The sequence below is a fragment of the Salvelinus namaycush genome, chromosome 20 (genome assembly GCF_016432855.1).
Source record: "Salvelinus namaycush isolate Seneca chromosome 20, SaNama_1.0, whole genome shotgun sequence".
NCBI classification, from domain to species: Eukaryota; Metazoa; Chordata; class Actinopteri; order Salmoniformes; family Salmonidae; genus Salvelinus; species Salvelinus namaycush.
In genome coordinates, this window is record NC_052326.1 from 44,088,619 (window position 1) to 44,111,203 (window position 22,585).

The 22,585-nt window shown below is 43.4% G+C and overlaps 1 protein-coding gene across 1 annotated transcript in view; it reads right to left on the bottom strand.

Moving 5' to 3' along the window:
• Positions 1–22,585, bottom strand: part of LOC120065392 (plexin-A1-like) — a 384,951-nt gene that overhangs the window by 352,772 nt on the left and 9,594 nt on the right. The gene's annotated exons all lie outside the window — the stretch shown is intronic.

The following is a 22,585-nucleotide window of genomic DNA, read 5'->3' on the forward strand; positions in this document are numbered from 1 at the left end:
AAGCACCAATTAGCCTGAAGCTAGCCCGGCTAGGGCTCCTGGGCTACCACCGAAGCCCACTCCTGGGCTACAATATCCGGACCCCTTCTACTGCCGGTACGGGGCACGGAACCCCGCCGATCCTCTTCGACTGGAATACCGACATAATCAGCCCGAGGATTCCAACAGGCCCCTCAGGCGCGACGTCCGCTGAAGGCCCATTCTGCTAACCGCGGCCTGCTAGCTACCTAGAGCTACTTGGAACCCTACTAATCCACGACTGGTCTATCGACGTCACCGCACGAAGAGTCAAAAACAGACTTGCCTCCATCGCGACGTCCCCCAAAGGCCCTTCTGCTAACTTGTTAGCCCCGATCTGCTAACTGCTAGCTTGCTAGCCCAGGTCTGCTAAGTGCTTGCTTGCTAACCCGGTCTGCTAACTGCTAGCTTGCTAGCCCCGGTCTGATAGCTTGTTAGCCCCAGCCTACTAACTGCTAGCTTGTTAGCACCGGCCTGCTAACTGTCTGAATCGCCGTGACCCCAGCCAGCCCAACCACTCACTGGACCAATATGTTCACTTGGCTACGCATGCCTCTCTCTAATATCAATATGCCCCGCCCATTACTGTCCTGGTTAGTGATTACTGTCTTATTTCACTGTAATCAAATCAAATCAAATTTTATTTGTCACATACACATGGTTAGCAGATGTTAATGTGAGTGTAGCGAAATGCTTGTGCTTCTAGTTCTGACAGTGCAGTAATAACCAATGAGTAATCTAACCTAACAATTCCACAACTACTACCTTATACACACAAGTGTACAGGGATAAAGAATATGTACATAAAGATATATGAATAAGTGATGGTACAGAACGGCATAGGCAAGATGCAGTAGATGGTATCGAGTACAGTGTATACATATGAGATGAGTAATGTAGGGTATGTAAACATATAAAAGTGGCATAGTTTAAAGTGGCTAGTGATACATGTTTTACATAAAGATGGCAAGATGCAGTAGATGATAGAGTACAGTATATACATATACATTATATTGAGTGGCATTGTTTAAAGTGGCTAGTGATACATTTTTTATAAATTCCCATCAATTTCCATTATTAAAGTGAGCTGGAGTTGAGTCCGTATGTTGGCAGCAGCCACTCAATGTTAGTGGTGGCTGTTTAACAGTCTGATGGCCTTGAGATAGAAGCTGTTTTTCAGTCTCTCGTTTCCTGCTTTGATGCACCTGTACTGACCTCGCCTTCTGGATGATAGCGGGGTGAACAGGCAGTGGCTCGGGTGGTTGTTGTCCTTGATGATCTTTATGGCCTTCCTGTGACATCGGGTGGTGTAGGTGTCCTGGAGGGAAGGTAGTTTGCCCCCAGTGATGCGTTGTGCAGACCTCACTACCCTCTGGAGAGCCTTACGGTTGTGGGCGGAGCAGTTGCCGTACCAGGCGGTGATACAGCCCGACAGGATGCTCTCGATTGTGCATCTGTAGAAGTTTGTGAGTGCTTTTGGTGACAAGCCGAATTTCTTCAGCCTCCTGAGGATGAAGAGGCGCTGCTGCACCTTCTTCACAACGCTGTCTGTGTGGGTGGACCAATTCAGTTTGTCCGTGATGTGTACGCCGAGGAACTTAAAACTTACTACCCTCTCCACTACTGTCCCGTCGATGTGGATAGGGGGGTGCTCCCTCTGCTGTTTCCTGAAGTCCAAAATCATCTCCTTTGTTTTGTTGACGTTGAGTGTGAGGTTATTTTCCTGACACCACACTCCGAGGGCCCTCACCTCCTCCCTGTAGGCCGTTTCGTCGTTGTTGGTAATCAAGCCTACCACTGTAGTGTCGTCCGCAAACTTGATGATTGAGTTGGAGGCGTGGCCATGGCCAGTTGGAGGCGTGCATGGTGTTAAATGCTGAGCTGTAGTCGATGAACAGCATTCTCACATAGGTATTCCTCTTGTCCAGATGGGTTAGGGCAGTGTGCAGTGTGGTTGTGATTGCGTCGTCTGTGGACCTATTAGGTCGGTAAGCAAATTGGAGTGGGTCTAGGGTGTCAGGTAGGTTGGAGGTGATATGGTCCTTGACCAGTCTCTCAAAGCACTTCATGATGACGGAAGTTAGTGCTACGGGGCGGTAGTCGTTTAGCTCAGTTACCTTAGCTTTCTTGGGAACAGGAACAATGGAGGCCCTCTTGAAGCATGTGGGAACAGCAGCCTGGGATAAGGATTGATTGAATATGTCCGTAAACACACCAGCCAGCTGGTCTGCGCATGCTCTGAGGACGCGGCTGGGGATGCCGTCTGGGCCTGCAGACTTGCGAGGGTTAACACGTTTAAATGTTTTACTCACGTTGGCTGCAGTGAAGGAGAGTCCGCAGGTTTTGGTAGCGGGCCGTGTCAGTGGCACTGTATGGTCCTCAAGTTATTTAGTCTGTCTGGGAGCAAGACATCCTGGTCCGCGACAGGGCTGGTTTTCTTTTTGTAATCCCTGATTGACTGTAGACCCTGCCACATACCTCGTGTCTGAGCCATTGAATTACAACTCTACTTTGTCTCTATACTGACGCTTAGCTTGTTTGATTGCCTTGCGGAGGGAATAGCTACACTGTATTTGGTCATGTTTCCGGTCACCTTGCGAATGTTTTAATAGTTGCTGTGGGTACGACATCGCCGATGCACTTTCTAATGAACTCGCTCACCGAATCAGCGTATTCGTCAATGTTGTTGTTGGACGCAATGCGGAACATATCCCAATCCACGTGATCGAAGCAGTCTTGAAGCGTGGAATCAGATTGGTCGGACCAGTGTTGAACAGACCTGAGTGTGGGAGCTTCTTGTTTTAGTTTCTGTCTGTAGGCTGGAAGCAACAAAATTGAGTCGTGGTCAGCTTTTCCGAAAGGAGGGCAGGGGAGGGCCTTATATGCGTCGCGGAAGTTAGAATAACAATGATCCAGGGTTTTACCAGCCCTGGTTGCGCAATCGATATGCTGATAGAATTTAGGGAGTCTTGTTTTCAGATTAGTCTTGTTAGAATCCCCAGCTACAATGAATGCAGCCTCAGGATATGTGGTTTCCAGTTTACATAGAGTCAAATAAAGTTTGTTCAGGGCCATCGATGTGTCTGCTTGGGGGGGAATATATACAGCTGTGATTATAATCAAAGAGAATTCCCTTGGTAGATAATGCGGTCGACATTTGATTGTGAGGAATTCTAAATCAGGTGAACAGAATGACTTGAATTCCTGTATGTTGTTATGATCACACCACGTCTCGTTAATCATAAGGCATACCCTCCCGCCCCTCTTCTTACCAGAAAGATGCTTGTTTCTGTCGGCGCGATGCGTGAAGAAACCAGCTGGCTGCACCGACTCCGATAGCGTCTCTCGAGTGAGCCATGTGTCCGTGAAGCAAAGAACGTTACAGTCTCTGATGTCTCTCTGGAAGGCAACCCTTGCTCGGATTTCATCAACCTTGTTGTCAAGAGACTGGACATTGGTGAGTAGTATGCTAGGGAGTGGTGCGCGATGTGCCCATCTCCGGAGCCTAACCAGAAGACCGCTTCGTTTGCCCCTTTTACGGCGACGTTGTTTAGGTACGCCGGCTGGGATCAGATCCATTGTCCTGGGTGGAAGGCAAAACACAGGATCCCCTTCGGGAAAGTCATATTCCTGGTCGTAATGATGGTGAGTTGACATTGCTCTTATATTCAGTAGTTCCTCCCGACTGTACGTAATAAAACCTAAGATTACCTGGGGTACCAATGTTAGAAATAACACGTAAAAAAACAAAATACTGCATAGTTTCCTAGGAACGCGAAGCGAGTCGGCCATCTCTGTCGGTGCCGGAAGTATGATATAGAGCCTCTAGCCCTGCTCAATATGCCTTAAAACCTCTTGAAGCTAGGGGGCTGAATTTTTATGTTTGGAAAAAATAACGTTCCCAATGTAAGCTGCCTATTTCTCAGGCCCAGATGCTAGAATTTGCATATAATTGACAGATTAGGACAGTTTCCTAAACTGTCAAAATATTGTCTGTAAGTATAACAGAACTGATTTTGCAGGCGAAAACCTGAGGAAATCCAACCCGGAAGTGCCTCTTATTTTGAAAAATCCCTGTTCCATTGCCTGCCTTTCCTTCATTTAAAGGGATATCAACCAGATTCCTTTTCCTATGGCTTCCTCAGGGTGTGAACAGTCTTTAGACATAGTTTCTAGCTTTTATTCTGAAAAATTAGCGAGATTTATCAAAACGCGTCAGTGGATAGCTGAATGTCCTTCGATTAGTTCATGCGCGCGAAAGTTGGAGCTCGACATTTTCTTTATCTCTTTTATTGAATAGTTTACCGTCCGGTTGAAATATTATCGATTATTCATGTTAAAAACAACCTGAGGATTGATTATAAAAAACGGTTGACATGTTTCTACGAACTTTACGGATACTATTTGGAATTTTCGTCTGCCCTTCATGACCGCTCGAGCCTGTTGATTTCTGAACATAACGCACCAACCAAATGGAGGTTTTTGGATATAAAAATAATATTTATCGAACAAAAGGAACATTTATTGTGTAACTGGGAGTCTCGTGAGTGCAAACATCCGAAGATCATCAAAGGTAAACGATTAATTTTATTGCTTTTCTGACTTTCGTGACCAATCTACATTGCTGCTAGCTGTTCGTAATGTTTTGTCTAGTGATCGATAAACTCAAACGCTTGGATTGCTTTCGCTGTAAAGCATATTTTCAAAATCTGACACGATAGTTGGATAAACAACAAGCTGTGTTTTGGTATATTTCACTTGGGATTTCATGAAAATAAATATTTTTAGTATTAGTATTTAGTGAATTTGGCGCTCCGCAATTCAGCGGTTGTTTACGAAAATGATCCCGTTAAAGGGATCCGTGCGCCAAGAGGTAAAGGAATAGATATAGTCCTTGGTTCACTCCAGACCTGTCTGCCCTTGACCAGCACAAAAATATCCTGTGGGGTTCTGCATTAGCATCGAATAGCCCCCGTGATATGCAACTTTTCAGGGAAGTTAGGAACAAATATGCACAGGCAGTTAGGAAAGCTAAGGCTAGCTTTTTCAAACAGAAATTTGCATCCTGTAGTACAAACTCAAAAAAGCTCTGGGACACTGTAAAGTCCATGTAGAATAGGAGCACCTCCTCCCTCCCTCCTCCTCCTCACTGCTCTGAGGCTAGGAAACACTGTTACCACCGATAAATCCACTATAATTGAGAATTTCAATAAGCATTTCTCTACGGCTGGCCATGCTTTCCACCTGGCTACCCCTACGCCGTTTAAATGCCTGGCACCCTCCACAGCATCCCGCCCAAGCCCCCACCATTTCTCCTTCACCCAAATCCAGATAGCAGAAGTTCTGAAAGAGCTGCAAAAACTGGACCCCTACAAATCAGCCGGGCTAGACAATCTGGACCCTCTCTTCCTAAAATGATCTGCCGAAATTGTTGCAACCCCTATTACTAGCCTGTAAAACCTCTCTTTCGTATCGTCTGAGATTCCCAAAGGTTGGAAAGCTGCCGCGGTCATCCCCCTCTTCAAAGGGGGTGACACTCTAGACCCAAACTGCTACAGACCTATATCTATACTACCTTGTCTTTCTAAGGTCTTCGAAATCCAAGTTAACAAACAGATTACCGACCATTTCGAATCCCACCGTACCTTCTCCGCTATGCAATCTGGTTTCAGAGCTGGTCATGGGTGCACCTCAGCCACGCTCAAGGTCCTAAACGATATCATAACTGCAATCAATAAGAGTCAGTACTGTGCAGCCGTATTCATCAACCTGGCCAAGGCTTTCGACTCTGTCAATCACCACATTCTTATCGGCAGACTCAATAGCCTTGGTTTCTCAAATGACTGCCTCGCCTGGTTCACCAACTACTTCTCAGATAGAGTTCAGTGTGTAAAATCAGAGGGCCTGTTGTCCGGACCTCTTGCAGTCTCTATGGGGGTGCCACAGGGTTCAATTCTCGGGCCGACTCTCTTCTCTGTATACATCAATGATGTCGCTCTTGCTGCTGGTGATTCTCTGATCCACCTCTACGCAGACGACACCATTCTGTATACTTCTGGCCCCTCTTTGGACACTGTGTTATCTAACCTCCAGACGAGCTTCAATGCCATACAACTCTCCTTCCGTGACCTCCAACTGCTCCTAAATGCAAGTAAAACTAAATGCATGCTATTCAATCGATCACTGCCCGCACCTGCCCGCCCGTCCAGCATCACTACTCTGGACGGCTCTGAATACGTGGACAACTACAAATACCTAGGTGTCAGGTTAGACTGTAAACTCTGCTTCCAGACTCACATTAAGCATCTCCTATCCAAAATTAAATCTAGAATCGGCTTCCTATATCGCAACAAAGCATCCTTCACTCATGCTGCCAAACATACCCTCGTAAAACTGACCATCCTACCAATCTTCGACTTCGGCGATATCATCTGTAAAATAGCCTCCAACACTCTACTCAACAAATTGGATGCAGTCTATCACAGTGCCATCCGTTTTCTCACCAAATCCCCATACACTACCCACCACTGCGACCTGTATGCTCTCGTTGGTTGGCCCTCGCTTCATACTCGTCGCCAAACACACTGGCTACAGGTAATCTACAAGTCTCTGCTAGGTAAAGCCCCACCTTATCTCAGCTCACTGGTCACCATAGCAGCACCCACCAGTAGCACGCGCTCCAGCAGGTATATCTCACTGGTCATCCCCAAAGTCAATTCCTCCTTTGGTTGCCTTTCCTTCCAGTTCTCTGCTGCCAATGACTGGAACGAACTGCAAAAATCACTGAAGCTGGAGACTCATATCTCCTTCACTAGCTTTAAGCACCATCTGTCAGAGCAGCTCACAGATCACTGCACCTGTACATAGTCCATCTGTAAACAGCCCATCTATCTACCTCATCCCCATACTGTATTTATTTATTTATCTTGCTCTTTTGCACCCCAGTATCTCTACTTGCACATTCATCTTCTGCACATCTATCACTCCAGTGTTTAATTGCTATATTGTAATTACTTCACCACCATGGCCTATTTATTGCATTAACTCCCTTATCTTACCTCATTTGCACTCACTGTATATAGACTTTTTTTTCTTTTTTCTACTGTATTATTGACTGTATGTTTTGTTTATTCCATGTGTAACTCTGTGTTGTTGTATGTGTCGAATTGCTATGCTTTATCTTGGCCAGGTCGCAGTTGCAAATGAGAACTTGTTCTCAACTTGCCTACCTGGTTAAATAAAGGTGAAATACATTTTTTTTTTTTTTAACACTTTGTAATGTTAGAGATTACTTAAGCATTGAATACATCGCATGTAGGGGGATTGTCACACCTACAGTAGCCGGGCTATAAAGAGTCTATTGTCCTGCTAATCAGGCTACAAGTGTTTGAAAACCCATTTTCAAAATGCCACCAGCTGTCCATCACTAATGTAAATAAAAACACAGCATCTTGTTTACATTCTTTATTGTAACCATAATGTCACAATTCATTTTTATCTACCTTTCCAATTACTTTTAGAGTTTGGGATTAATTTGATTAATATTATGGTGTTTCTATTCCAAGGAAAATGAAAAAACCCTCTGGGTTTCCGTTAGGATAGAACGGAAAATATGGCGCTGTACAACGATGGTCGGGGGTACAGTACTGGGTTATTTAGCTAAAGAATCCAATGTCCTGCGGGAGACCGGGGTTCAATTCCCCGACGGGGAGGAAGGAGTAGGCTGCCCTTGTAAAGAAGAATTTGTTCTTAACTGACTTGCCTAGATAAATAAAGGTTACACTAAGAGCATAACGTTTCTACACCCTAATTTTCTAATTCTAGTCTAACAAATACCCAAACAGAGATTATGTGAAAATAAAATCTCATTGATTTATCAAGACCAGTCCCAATGCTTGTCTCAGAGCAACGCGAAACGATGCTAAAATAGTTGTAGGCTAATGCTTCAAATCCTATTGCTTCAAACTTTAATATGCTCTTTAAATAAATAAGACCTACACCACTTTTAACAGCACATTACTCAACACTAGTGAGACTCATGTCGCCTACAGTATATCGAAAAATATGACATGACTCTCCACCAATAATTACATATATTTCTGTAATTCAGTGATATTTATTCCCATAGTAATTCATTATGGATCCTAACGAAATAAACATTGGCATTTTGAAAGAGTATTTTTAATCATTATTTTACTAATAAAAGCATAACGATGCCATTATTAGTTACATTGTTTTAGTTTGAACGTGCAGACTGGCACTAAGAACAGCGGGAAGGTTCCCTAGTCAGCACCATTATTAGTTACATTGTTTTAGTTTGAACGTGCAGACTGGCACTAAGAACAGAGGGAACGTTTCCCTAGTCAGCACCATTATTAGTGCAATGCCCCTTAAACAATGATTTTGTTTTCAAATAACGTAAAATGAGCCGCTCACAAAATGGAATTCACAACACAACAGCTCCTAGGATAAAAAGTGTATTATCTTGATTTAAAAGGTTTCCGACCCGCAGTGTAATTTTCTGAAGCGCAAGCCGACCTGCGGTTTGAAAGGATGTTTTCATTCTACCCGCCAGCTGATTTCTTTTGCGGCTCAGCTGTGGGGAACCGTCGGAATCCTACCTGATGCGGGACTCCATTAATTATTAGCCAGCCCAATAGGGTAAATGCAGATAGGTACCCAATGCTTCAGTCTTTCTATAATGCTTATTGCTAATAGCATACCTGATAATATGCACCATGCAATGGCTATATGCCTGGTCCAATATGTTAAAATAATTGTACCAATATGTTATTTGGTTCATTTCTGGAGGTGGAAATTATAAATGTTCGGTGTTGGATAATTATTAAAAAAAATCAGTTTGGAGTGGAATGTCCTTTTAAAAAGTCACCAGAACTGAGCTTCTCAGTCCTACCTCTCACACACTCTCTCTGTTAAACCTCTAGGAATCAGCCTCCAGTTGGCTCCATACAGAAGTTCCTAGCTGGCACAGAGCCAAAGGGTCTGTGATTGGTTTGAGACGGAGATGGATTAGACACCTAACTCCACCCCTCAGTGAAATATGGTCCTTCATATGGCAGAAAGCATGTCGGTCCATACAGAGAAACCCACATGTACACACCAAGTAGAGGTATGCATTGATTCACAGGCACATTTTATATAAGTATTTCACAATATGTAGCTAAATACACACACACACACTCATAGGGGTAATATTGTCATGTTATCTTACAGGTTAGAGATATATTGTTATGACCAAAAGCTAGCTAGCACAGAGACGTGTATCATGTACACTCGCACATACACACACACGCACAAACACACTGATGTAGAGCCTCTAGTCGGGTTCGGAGACAGAGTAGCCGATCACAAATATGCGCACACACACACACACACAGATGTAGAGCCTCTAGTCGGGTTCGGAGGCCGAGTAGCCGATCACAGAGACGCACACACCGCCCCTAGGATAACCCCGATTCTACCCTTTAATTGACAGCTGCTGTCTGAAGGCACTGACCCCAGGTGAGAGAGAAAAGGAGAGAAAATGAGAGAAGGAGAGGAGAGACAATTTGAGAAAAGGAGAGGCGAGAAGAGGAGAGAAAATGAGAGAAAAGGAGAAGGGGGTAGCTAGCACCATCTCTTCTGAGCTCCGACACTGCTGACAGCATGGTTTCGGGACAAGCCTGCAATTCATCTGTGCATGTGTGCAGGCGTGTGTGTGTCCTGTCACCCTCTTGCCCTCCGCTCCTCTCTATTCATTAGCTGTCTTCTCATTAGGCAGCATCTATTGGCCTTCACTTGCCCTCACCTCTCAAACACACAAGGCATGCACGCACATACACACACTTCTCTTCACCAATACATAATGTGCAAAAACACACACACCTCTCTTCACCAATGCATTATGTGCAAACACACACACACACACACACAGATGTATTTATTCATTCTATGTGCGTTCATGCATTTATACATGTATGACCAGTGTTGGGATATTACATGTTATTTGTTACATTTAACAAAATCAACGTGTTTCAATGTTACTTTGTATGAAAAGTAATATTACATATTACTATCTTATGCTGTCCATTCAGCACTGTGCTCCACTATAGGACATCAGATTAGCCAAAGTGGCAATTTTCATTTAGTAATTTAGCACGTGATTTCTGACATTGTTTGGTCAATTTTGTTGGACATCATCATTGGTAAGTAAATCCTTTGATGTCACGTTAAATGCCTTTTATTTCAACACAATTTTGTGTCTAGGATTTACCTGACATTGTTTGCATTTAGATTTTATGGGGATCCCGATTAGCCGACGCCAATGGCGACAACTAGTCTTCCTGAGGTCCGACACATAATGAAAACATTAACCTAGACATTAGACTTACATGCATACATACATTACTATATACAGTGCCTTCAGAATGTATTCAGACCCATTGACATTTTCTACATTTTGTGGAAAAAGCCTCGTTTCTTATGAGTTCAAATGGTCAGATAGTTTTCCGCATGTGAGAACACAACAGCGCGCGCCACAAAGAAAAATAAAAAGAAGCAAAACAGAGGTAGGCTACAGTTTGTTAACGTCTGCTCTATAATTCACTCACTGTAGGGCTCTATAATTCACTCACTGTAGGCTCTATAATTCACTCACTGTAGGCTCTATAATTCACTCACTGTAGGCTACATAATTCACTCACTGTAGGCTACATAATTCACTCACTGTAGGCTACATAATTCACTCACTGTAGGCTACATAATTCACTCACTGTAGGCTCTATAATTCACTCACTGTAAGCTCTATAATTCACTCACTGTAGGCCTACATAATTCACTCACTGTAGGCTCTATAATTCACTCACTGTAGGCTCTATAATTCACTCACTGTAGGCTCTATAATTCACTCACTGTAGGCTCTATAATTCACTCACTGTAGGCTCTATAATTCACTCACTGTAGGGCTACATAATTCACTCACTGTAGGCTACATAATTCATTCACTGTAGGCTCTATAATTCACTCACTGTAGGGCTACATAATTCACTCACTGTAGGGCTACATAATTCACTCACTGTAGGCTACATAATTCACTCACTGTAGGCTCTATAATTCACTCACTGTAGGCCTACATAATTCACTCACTGTAGGCCTACATAATTCACTCACTGTAGGCCTACATAATTCACTCACTGTAGGCCTACATAATTCACTCACTGTAGGCCTACATAATTCACTCACTGTAGGCTCTATAATTCACTCACTGTAAGCTCTATAATTCACTCACTGTAGGCCTACATAATTCACTCACTGTAGGCCTACATAATTCACTCACTGTAGGCTCTATAATTCACTCACTGTAGGCTCTATAATTCACTCACTGTAGGGCTACATAATTCACTCACTGTAGGCTACATAATTCACTCACTGTAGGCTCTATAATTCACTCACTGTAAGGCTACATAATTCACTCACTGTAGGCTACATAATTCACTCACTGTAGACTCTATAATTCACTCACTGTAGGCCTACATAATTCACTCACTGTAGGCTCTATAATTCACTCACTGTAGGCCTACATAATTCACTCACTGTAGGCCTACATAATTCACTCACTGTAGGCTCTATAATTCACTCACTGTAGGGCTACATAATTCACTCACTGTAGGGCTACATAATTCACTCACTGTAGGCTACATAATTCACTCACTGTAGGCTATATAATTCACTCACTGTAGGCCTACACAATTCACTCACTGTAGGCTCTATAATTCACTCACTGTAGGCCTACATAATTCACTCACTGTAGGCACTATAATTCACTCATTGTAGGTCTACATAATTCACTCACTGTAGGCTCTATAATTCACTCGCTGTAGGCTACATAATTCACTCACTGTAGGCCTACATAATTCACTCACTGTAGGCTACATAATTCACTCACTGCAGGCTACACAGCCTAATTAAAAAATATATAAATGCATATTCTCATGAAACTGATATATATGATATATATATATATATATATATATATATATCATATGTATTTCACCTTTATTTAACCAGGTAGGCCAGTTGAGAACATGTTCTCATTTACAACTGCAACCTGGCCAAGATAAAGCAAAGCAGTGTGACAAAAACAACACAGAGTTACACATGGGATAAACAAACATACAGTCAAATAATACAATAGAAAATCTGTATACAGTGTGTGCAAATGAAGTAAGGCAAAAAATAGGCCATAGTGGCGAAGTAGTGGCGGAGCAGAAAAAAAAAGAAGAAAAAATATGGGGATGAGGTAGGTAGTTGGTTGGATGGGCTATTTACAGATGGGCTGTGTACAGCTGCAGCGATCGGTAAGCTGCTCTGACAGCCAATGCTTGAAGTTAGTGAGGGAGATATAAGCCTCCAGCTTCAGTGATTTTTGCAATTCATTCCAGTCATTGGCAGCAGAAAACTGTAAGGAAAGGCGGCCAAAGGAGGTGTTGGCTTTGGGGATGACCAGTGAAATATACCTGCTGGAGCGCGTGCTACGAGTGGGTGTTGCTATGGTGACCAGTGAGCTGAGATAAGGCAGAGCTTTATCTAGCAAAGACTTATAGATGACCTGGAGCCAGTGGGTTTGGCGACGAATATGTAGCAAGGACCAGCCAATGACAGCATACAGGTCGCAATGGTGGGTAGTATATGGGGCTTTGGTGACAAAACGGATGGCACTGTTATAGACTACATCGAATTTGTTGAGTAGAGTGTTGGAGGCTATTTTGTGTATGACATCGCCGAAGTCAATGATGGGCAGGATAGTCAGTTTAACGAGGGTATGTTTGGCAGCATGAGTGAAGGATGCTTTGTTGCGAAATAGGAAGCCGATTCTAGATTAAATTTTGGATTGGAGATGCTTAATATGAATCTGGAAGGAGAGTTTACAGTCTAGCCAGACACCTAGGTATTACAGTTGTTCACATATCCTAAGTCAGAACCGTCCAGAGTAGTGATGCTAGGCGGGCGGGCAGGTGCGGGCAGCGATCGGTTGAAGAGCATGCATTTAGTTTTACTAGCGTTTAAGAGAAGTTGGAGGCCACAGAAGGAGTGTTATATGGCATTGAAGCTCGTTTGGAGGTTAGTTAACACAGTGTACAAAGAGGGACCAGATGTATACAGAATGGTGTCGTCTGCATAGAGGTGGATCAAAGAATCACCCGCAGCAAGAGCGACATCATTAATATATACAGATAAAAGAGTCAGCCCAAGAATTGAACCCTGTGGCACCCCCATAGAGACTGCCAGAGGTCCGGACAACAGGCCCTCTGATTTGACACACTGATCTCTATCTGAGAAGTAGTTAGTGAACCAGGCGAGGCAGTCATTAGAGAAACCAAGGCTGTTGAGTCTGCCGATAAGAATGTGGTGATTGACAGAGTCGAAAGCCTTGGCCAGGTCGATGAAGACGGCTCCACAGTACTATTTTTTATCGATGGTGGTTATGATATCGTTTAGGACCTTGACCTTGAGGTGCACCCGTGACCAGCTCGGAAACCGGATTGCATAGCGGAGAAGGTACGGTGGGATTTGAGATGGTCGGTGATCTGTTTGTTCACTTGGCATTTGAAGACTTTAGAAAGGCAGGGCAGAATGAATATAGGTCTGCAACAGTTTGGGTCTAGAGTGTCTCCCCCTTTGAAGAGGGGATACGAAAGAGAGGTTGTACAGACTAGTAATAGTGGTTGCGACAATGGCGGCGGATACTTTTAGGAAGAGAGAGTCCAGATTGTCTACCCCAGCTGATTTGTAGGGATCCAGATTCTGCAGCTGTTTCAGGACATCAGCTGTCTGGATTTGGGTGAAGGAGAAGCAGGGGGAATTGAGATCAAATGGTTGGCATGTAGATGCTGCATGGAGATTTCACCTGTAAAACTTGAAGAAGAGGCCTATCATTTACGATTTATAAATGTGCCTAAAGTAGATGTAAAAAAACAGGAGTGCGCAGCCTAGACCGCTACAGCCGCAGCCTAGACCGCTACAGATGCAGCCTAGACCGCTACAGATGCAGCCTAGACCGCTACAGGCGCAGCCTAGACCGCTACAGGCGCAGCCTAGACCGCTACAGGCGCAGCCTAGACCGCTACAGGCGCAGCCTAGACCGCTACAGGCGCAGCCTAGACCGCTACAGATGCAGCCTAGACCGCTACAGGCGCAGCCTAGACCGCTACAGGCGCAGCCTAGACCGCTACAGGCGCAGCCTAGACCGCTACAGGCGCAGCCTAGACCGCTACAGATGCAGCCTAGACCGCTACAGGCGCAGCCTAGACCGCTACAGGCGCAGCCTAGACCGCTACAGGCGCAGCCTAGACCGCTACAGGCGCAGCCTAGACCGCTACAGGCGCAGCCTAGACCGCTACAGGCGCAGCCTAGACCGCTACAGGCGCAGCCTAGACCGCTACAGGCGCAGCCTAGACCGCTACAGATGCAGCCTAGACCGCTACAGATGCAGCGTAGACCGTTACATCTGCAGCGTAGACCGTTACAGCCGCAGCCTAGACCGTTACAGCCGCAGCCTAGACCGCTACAGCCGCATCCTAAACCGCTACAGCCGCAGCCTGGACCGTTACAGTCGCAGCCTGGACCGTTACAGCCCCAGCCTAGACCGTTACAGCCCCAGCCTGGACCGTTACAGCCGCAGCCTAGACCGTTACAGACCCAGCCTAGACCGTTACAGACCCAGCCTAGACAGTTCCAGCCCCAGCCTAGACCGTTACAGCCCCAGCCTAGACCGTTACAGCTGCAGCCTAGACAGTTCCAGCCCCAGCCTAGACCCGTTACAGCCCCAGCCTAGACCGTTACAGCTGCAGCCTAGACCGTTACAGCCCCAGCCTAGACCGATAGAGCATTAATTCCGTTAGCAGGAGAGGAGGCTTTAAAAAATATATATATATAAAACACGCCGGTAGCAATTTGATTCTTAAAGTAATGGAAGCGTTACCTGACAAAGTAACAACAATATTACAATATTTGAACACAGTAAGTCGTTATATTACTTTGTTAGTCATAAAAGTAGTATATTAATGTACTGTTAGTTTTGTAATGCATTACTCCCAACACTGTATCGGTATGCAGCGTGCATGGATATGCAACGGTCTGATTCTGTGACTGCACACCGACACACACACACACACACACACACACACACACACACACACACACACACACACACACACACACACACAGGTCCTGCACTATAAATACACACACATACTGGTGAGGGTGTAACTAAACACACGCTGTCACATCCCACACATATGCTAAAACAGCCTGGCATCTCTCAGCACAGACATATTATTCACACATCCCACTGGGTAACAGCTCAAAGAACTTGGGTTAGGTATTGACACCATCGTCTAAAGCTACACTGAACAACATGTCCTACTAGTGAGCTGTACTTCCAGTAACAAAGTACACAGGACCGTATGTACATGTCATGTTCCCCTCACCACCAATGTGAAGTACCCTGGACCGTATGTACATGTCATGTTCCCCTCACCACCAATGTGAGGTACACAGGACCGTATGTACATGTCATGTTCCCCTCACCACCAATGTGAAGCACACCGGAACGTATGGACATGTCATGTTCCCCTCACCACCAATGTGAAGCACACCGGAACGTATGTACATGTCATGTTCCCCTCACCACCAATGTGAGGTACACTGGACCGTATGTACATGTCATGTTCCCCTCACCACCAATGTGAGGTACACTGGACCGTATGTACATGTCATGTTCCCCTCACCACCAATGTGAGGTACACTGGACCGTATGGACATGTCATGTTCCCCTCACCACCAATGTGACAGACAGAATACATTCCACCGGGGGCACTCTTGACCTACAGCCCAAATTCAAGCGTTGTCACACACCACTGCTTAAGCTCGGGGGTACACACACAACGCACGCACACACACACAGAAATAACGATGCAGGTGCAACTAGCACCACACAATAACACACACATATGTGCACTTCTCACACAGTCCCTAGAATGACCCTAACACACACACGCAATATGCACACACAGTTTTAAAATACATGTCATTACAGGCTACCTGTAAAATCTCTCAGGGGGCCAATCTCTCACGTCAGATAGGCCTACAACGCCATGGCAATGGAGCAAATCAAATCAAATTGTATTGGTCACATACACATGGTTAGCAGATGTTAACACGAGTGTAGTGAAATGCTTGTGCTTCTAGTTCCGACCATGCAGTAATATCTAACAAATAATCTAACAATTTCACAACAACTACCTTATACATACAAGTGTAAAGGAATGAATAAGAATATGTACATATAAATATATGGATGAGCAATGGCCGAACAGCATAGGCAAGATGCAGTAGATGGTATAGAGCACAGTATATACATATGAGATGAGTAATGAAGGGTATGTAAACATTATATAAAGTGGCATTGTTTAAAGTGGCTAGTGATACATTTAATACATCAATTTTTAATTATTAAAGTGGCTAGAGATGAGTCAGTATGTTGGCAGCAGCCACTCAATGTTAGTGATGGCTGTTTAACAATCTGATGGCCTTGAGATAAAAGCTGTTTGGAGATGGGAGTGTTTGATTGGTTGTTTCTACTTACATTTACATTTTAGTCATTTAGCAGACGCTCTTATCCAGAGTGACTTACAGGAGCAATTAGGGTTAAGTACCTTCCGCAAAGGCACAGCGACATATCTTCCACCTGGTCGGCTTGGGGATTTGAACCAGCAACCTTTCAGTTCCTGGCCCAACACCATTTTCTGCTAGGCTACCTGCCACCCCTACTTGTAGCGATAAGCCTTGAATTGTATTTAAATGCACAGCTACAGTTGAAGTCGAAAGTTTACATACACCTTAGCCAAATACATTTAAACTCAGTTTTTCACAATTCCTGACCTTTAATCCTAGTAAAAAATGGTTTTACGTCTTAGGGGTGTTAGGATCACCACTTTAATTTAAGAATGTGAATTGTCAGAATAATAGTAGAGGGAATGATTTATTTCAGCTTTTATTTCTTTCTTCACATTCCCAATGGGTCAAAAGTGTACATACACTCAATTATTATGTGTTAGCATTGCCGTTACATTGTTTAACTTGGGTCAAACATTTCGGGTAGCCTTCCACAAGCTTCCCACAATAAGTTGGGTGAATTTTGGCCCATTCCTCCTGACAGAGCTGGTGTAACTGAGTCAGGTTTGTAGGCCTCCTTGCTCGCACACGCTTTTTAAGTTCTGCCCAAACATTTTCTATAGGATTGAGGTCAGGGCTTTGAGATGGCCACTCCAATACCTTGACTTTGTTGTCCTTAAGCCATTTTGCCACAACTTTGGAAGTATGCTTGGGGTCATTGTCCATTTGGACGACCCATTTGCGAACAAGCTTTAACTTCCTGAATGATGTCTTGAGATGTTGCTTCAATATATCCACATAATTTTCTTACCTCATGATGCCATCTATTTTGTGAAGTGCACCAGTCCTTCCTGCAGCAAAGCACCCCCACAACATGATGCTGCCACACCCGTGCGTCACAGTTGGGATGGTGTTCTTCGGCTTGCAAGCCTCCCCCTTTTTCCTCCAAACATAACAATGGTCATTATGGCCAAACAGTTCTATTTTTGTTTCATCAGATCAGAGGACATTTCTCGAAAAAGTACGATCTTTGTCCCCATGTGCAGTTGCAAAGCGTAGTCTGGCTTTTTAATGGCGATTTTGGAGCAGTGGCTTCTTCCTTGCTGAGCGACCTTTCAGGTTATGTCGATATAGGACTTGTTTTACTATGGATACAGATACTTTTGTATCTGTTTCCTCCAGCATCTTCACAAGGTCCTTTGCTGTTGTTCTGGGATTGATTTGCACTTTTCGCACCAAAGTACGTTCATCTCTAGGAGACAGAATGCGTCTCCTTCCTGAGCGGTATGACGGCTGCGTGGTCCCATGGTGTTTATACTTGCGTACTATTGTTTGTACAGATGAACGTGGTACCTTCAGGCGTTTGGAAATTGCTCCCAAGGATGAACCAGACTTGTGGAGGTCTTGGTTGATTTCTTTTGATTTTCCCATGATGTCAAGCAAAGAGGCACTGAGTATACCTCCAATTGACTCAAATTATGTCAATTAGCCTATCAGAAGCTTCTAAAGTCATGACATAATTTTCTGGAATTTTCCAAGCTGTTTAAAGGCACAGTCAACTTAGTGTATGTAAACTTCTGACCCACTGGAATTGTGATACAGTGAATTATAAGTGAAATAATTTGTCTGTAAACAATTTTTGGAAAAATTAATTGTGTCATATCACAAAGTAGTCCTAACCGACTTGCAAAACTATAGTTTGTTAACAAGAAATTTGTGTTGTGGTTGAAAAACTAGTTTTAATGACTCCAACCTAAGTGTATGTAAACTTCCGACTTCAACTGTAGGTAGTGTGTGTGTGTATATCTTGCAAGAAATACATAATGTGTTATTCTGTTATGTTCCATTAGGAAGTCAGCAAGCATTGCACTGTAGACATTGGTAACATTTCATGTATCAGCTTCCCAAATGTATCAAACCACTTTCAACATGTTTCTCTGACTATATAAGCGATGGTAAAAGTATCAGGCATAGAAACTAGAGGGCCGATACCAATTTTTGGGGGTCAAAGAGGCCGATGTCCAATATTTCAGGCTGATATTCAATATCATTAAATTAAAAAAATGTAATGACAAAATTTCCCAGACAGCCATGTATGCATTAATTTGAAAGAGTTTTTACCAATCTGACTACATCACATATTGGTCATAATTTAATTTGAATGGTAAATATCTTGATAAGCAGTTTTTCAATGTAGAGGGACTGTCGGCAAATCCGACGGAGAAGGGGCGATAGACTAGAAAAGGCAATATCGGCCTGATATATCGAATGTTCTCTAATAAAAACACACAACCTGCAGCAGGCAGGCAGCTCACAAAGGGTAGATGAAACAGGCCATTTCACACTAAATCCATTTCACTGCACTCTATGGGAGACAAATACAGCTGTAAGCGCTCCACCGTTGTGTGCCAAGACACACAGTAGGCACGGGCGGTATACCGTATACCAGGGTATTTGGGAAGAGGCACGGTATGTTTTTTAAATACCATCAAAACCATTGAAACAATTTCTTAGAAACATTTTCACACATTTTAATATTTCGAGCTACTTTTTAAGTAAATACCTGCAGTCAACTATTGCAATATCACGTTCTTCATTTCACCTGTCAAATCATTTTTCAGTATGAAGCGTACTGGTAGACCCGAGTCACGTGGTGTTGGTTTACAAGCACACAACGACGAGAGACAAGAGCCTTGTGAGTCACTGTTGTGCAGCACACACTAGGTGATCTAGTTACAGTATGGAATTCACAACTAAATGTTTGCCAGCTAGATATCTCATAACTATTATGTTAACTGTCTAAAATGTGCTAAATCCTCTGCAGTTGTGCATTTTGTTTGCTCATTTAGTAGCTAGTTAGCTATCTAGCTAAGTGTTTAGCTTCTTCCAAAATCAAGCTTAATTTATTATCAGCAGAGAATCCCCTCCTGGATCAAGAGACTTGCTGTCTAATATTTGTTTTGTGTGCAGCAAACTGTGAGTAGTATTTTTTTGTTACTTGTATAACTATGAGCTGGGATGTCCGTGCTGCAAATAGTTTTGGTCAGAGACTGTATAAAATGTTCGCACAGCGCTCATTAGCATTTAGTTAGCATTCTCTATGGGATTGTACATGTACTTGTTAACCTTCAGATTACAGAGGCTCAGTGGGGTATGAAAATAGCGCCCCTTGTGTTCAGTGACGGTTTTACAGAATATCCCCCAATCGGACAAGGTCGATATGAAGGTATGACAATCTGGATAGTGCCCAAGCCTTACACACGCACACATGCACACAAAAGCTTACAAAACAGCCAATCAGGCATACACACAGCACTGGCATACACATAAACTGAGTGTACAAAAAAAACATTAAGAACTCTTCCATAACATAAAGTGACCAGGTGAATCCATGTGAAATCTATGATCCTTTATTGATGTCACTTGTTAAATCCACTTCAATCAGTGTTGATGAATGGTGGAAGACATTTTAAAGAAGGATTTGTAAGCCTAGAGACAATTAAGACATGTTTGATTAAAACAAATGTATTTAACCTTTATTTAACCTTTTCTCAATAGGGGGTGCTGTTTTCCCTTTGTAAAAATTTCGTTCCCAAATTAAACTGCCTCGTACTCAATTCTTGCTCGTACAATATGCATATTATTATTACTATTGGATAGAAAACACTCTCTAGTTTCTAAAACCGTTTGAATTATATCTGTGAGTAAAACAGAACTCAAGTTGGAGCAAACTTCCTGTGAGGAAGTGAGAAATCTGAAATCAGGCAGGCTGTTCTAGGGTCAGTTTATTAATTTGCATGTCTTCTATTGGTCGACATGCACTGCATACGCCTTCCCCTAGATGTCAGCAAATAGTGAGAATTGGAATGGAGTTGCTAGGCAGATCTGAGGCCATATAAAGGGTCTTGGAACGTGGGGTGCTCTCTTTTCAACATTCGCCATGACGCAAGACAGACCTCAGGATGGCGTTCTGGAAAGCTCTCGTTATAGGCCTTAGATATATCCGGCTCTGATTTTATTCGATATAGGTGTTAAGAACGTCATAATGTAGTTATTTTAACTAGACAAGTCAGTTAAGAACAAATTCTTATTTGCAATGACGGCCTACTGGGGAACAGTGAGTTAACTATCTTTTTCAGGGGCAGAACAACATGTTTTTACCTTGTCAGCTCAGGGAATCGATCCAGCAACCTTTCGGTTACTGGCCCAACGCTCTAACCACTATGCCTATCTGCCGTCCCATGTGAATGGGAAAAACAAAATATTTAAGTGCCTTTGAACGGGGTATGGTAGTAGATGCACATTTTATTTGTCACAAATGTTATTTGCCAGGCGCATCGGTTTGTTTGTATCAAGATCTGCAACGCAACTGGGTTTTTCACGCTCAACAGTTTCCTGTGTGTATCAAGAATGATCCACCACCCAAAGGACATCCAGCCAACTTGACAACTGTGGGAAACATTGTAGTCAACATGGGCCAGCATCCTTCTGGAACACTTTCAACACCTTGTAGAGTCCATGCCCCGACGAATTGAGGCTGTTCTAAGGGCAAAGGAGGCTGCAACTCAATACTAGGAAGGTGTTCTTAATGTTTTGTAAAATCAGTGTATATACACACTATCAATATTGACACAAATAATGCAGGTATAGGCCGATATCTGCATCCACTTTCAAGAGCTTTAGGCTGATGTGAATAAGCAACACACACACAGACACACGGATCAATACATAATTACACTGACAATTAGTATCATTAGCATGGGGTTGGAGATTTGTGAGCTAAAAACTCCTCAGAGGGAACTGTCAGAGGGGAAGATAAAGAGCGAGAGGCAGAGAGAGAGTGAGGGAGGGAGTAGGGAGGTAAAGAGAGATGGAGGTAGAGAGGGAGAGAGAGCGAGGTAGAGAGATGTTGCTTCCAAATGCAGCATCCCACCCAACTAACAGTCATATTGATATTGGTTCAGATTCACTTGTTAAAGAGATTATTGTTATGTTTCAATAGGCAGAGGCTCTCACACACACACACACACACACTGGTGCACACACACACACCTCTACATGGGGCCCTTTGCATGGTATTTTCCTACCACATTAGGATGAGAATATATGTGGTGTGGAGTGATCATGTGAGGGTGTTTACGAGCTCAACACACAAGCTCAACACACATGCACACACATGCACAAAGAGACACACATGCACTCATAAGCGAACACACACACAAACACACAGGTAGACACACACACGTCTCCAATGGAGTGCTTGGTTTGGCCGTAAATCAAATCAAATTTTATTTGCCACGTGCCGAATACAACAGGTGTAGACCTTACAGTGAAGTGCTTACTTTAAACTGCATTGTTGGCTATGGGCTTGTAAGAAAAGTGTTAAGTAAAAAAATTGATATAAAAAAACAAAGAATTAATGAGCAGCAGTAAATAACAGTAGCGAGGCTGTATACAGGGGGTACTGGTACAGAGTCAATGTAACTCACTACATACTGTAAGAATGTATAATATTAGTTTACTATATTTTCCCATAAGTTGAACCTAGTGATTCTCACGGCTCAGCTCATTACGTCTCAATTAACTAAGAATAATCCGGTGGTCGTCAATGTCGTCGTCCCAATTAATCATGCTTAATTACCTCTTGTGCCTTTACCGTCACATTATTCTGATTAAGGGAAGAGGAATAGTCCCATGTTTTACAATTATGATAATTACCGCTCAGACTCGTTAAGGCAAATATATTTAAATATATGTAACAAGGTTATTAGTTGGCTTTGCTTGAGCTGACCTTTGAAACATAGTAAATATCAGTCTTACCAGACTTAGGTTTAAAAAGCTTTTAGCTTTTGCTTTAGCTTGCCTGGAGTGCCAAATGTGCGGGGTTTCAAAT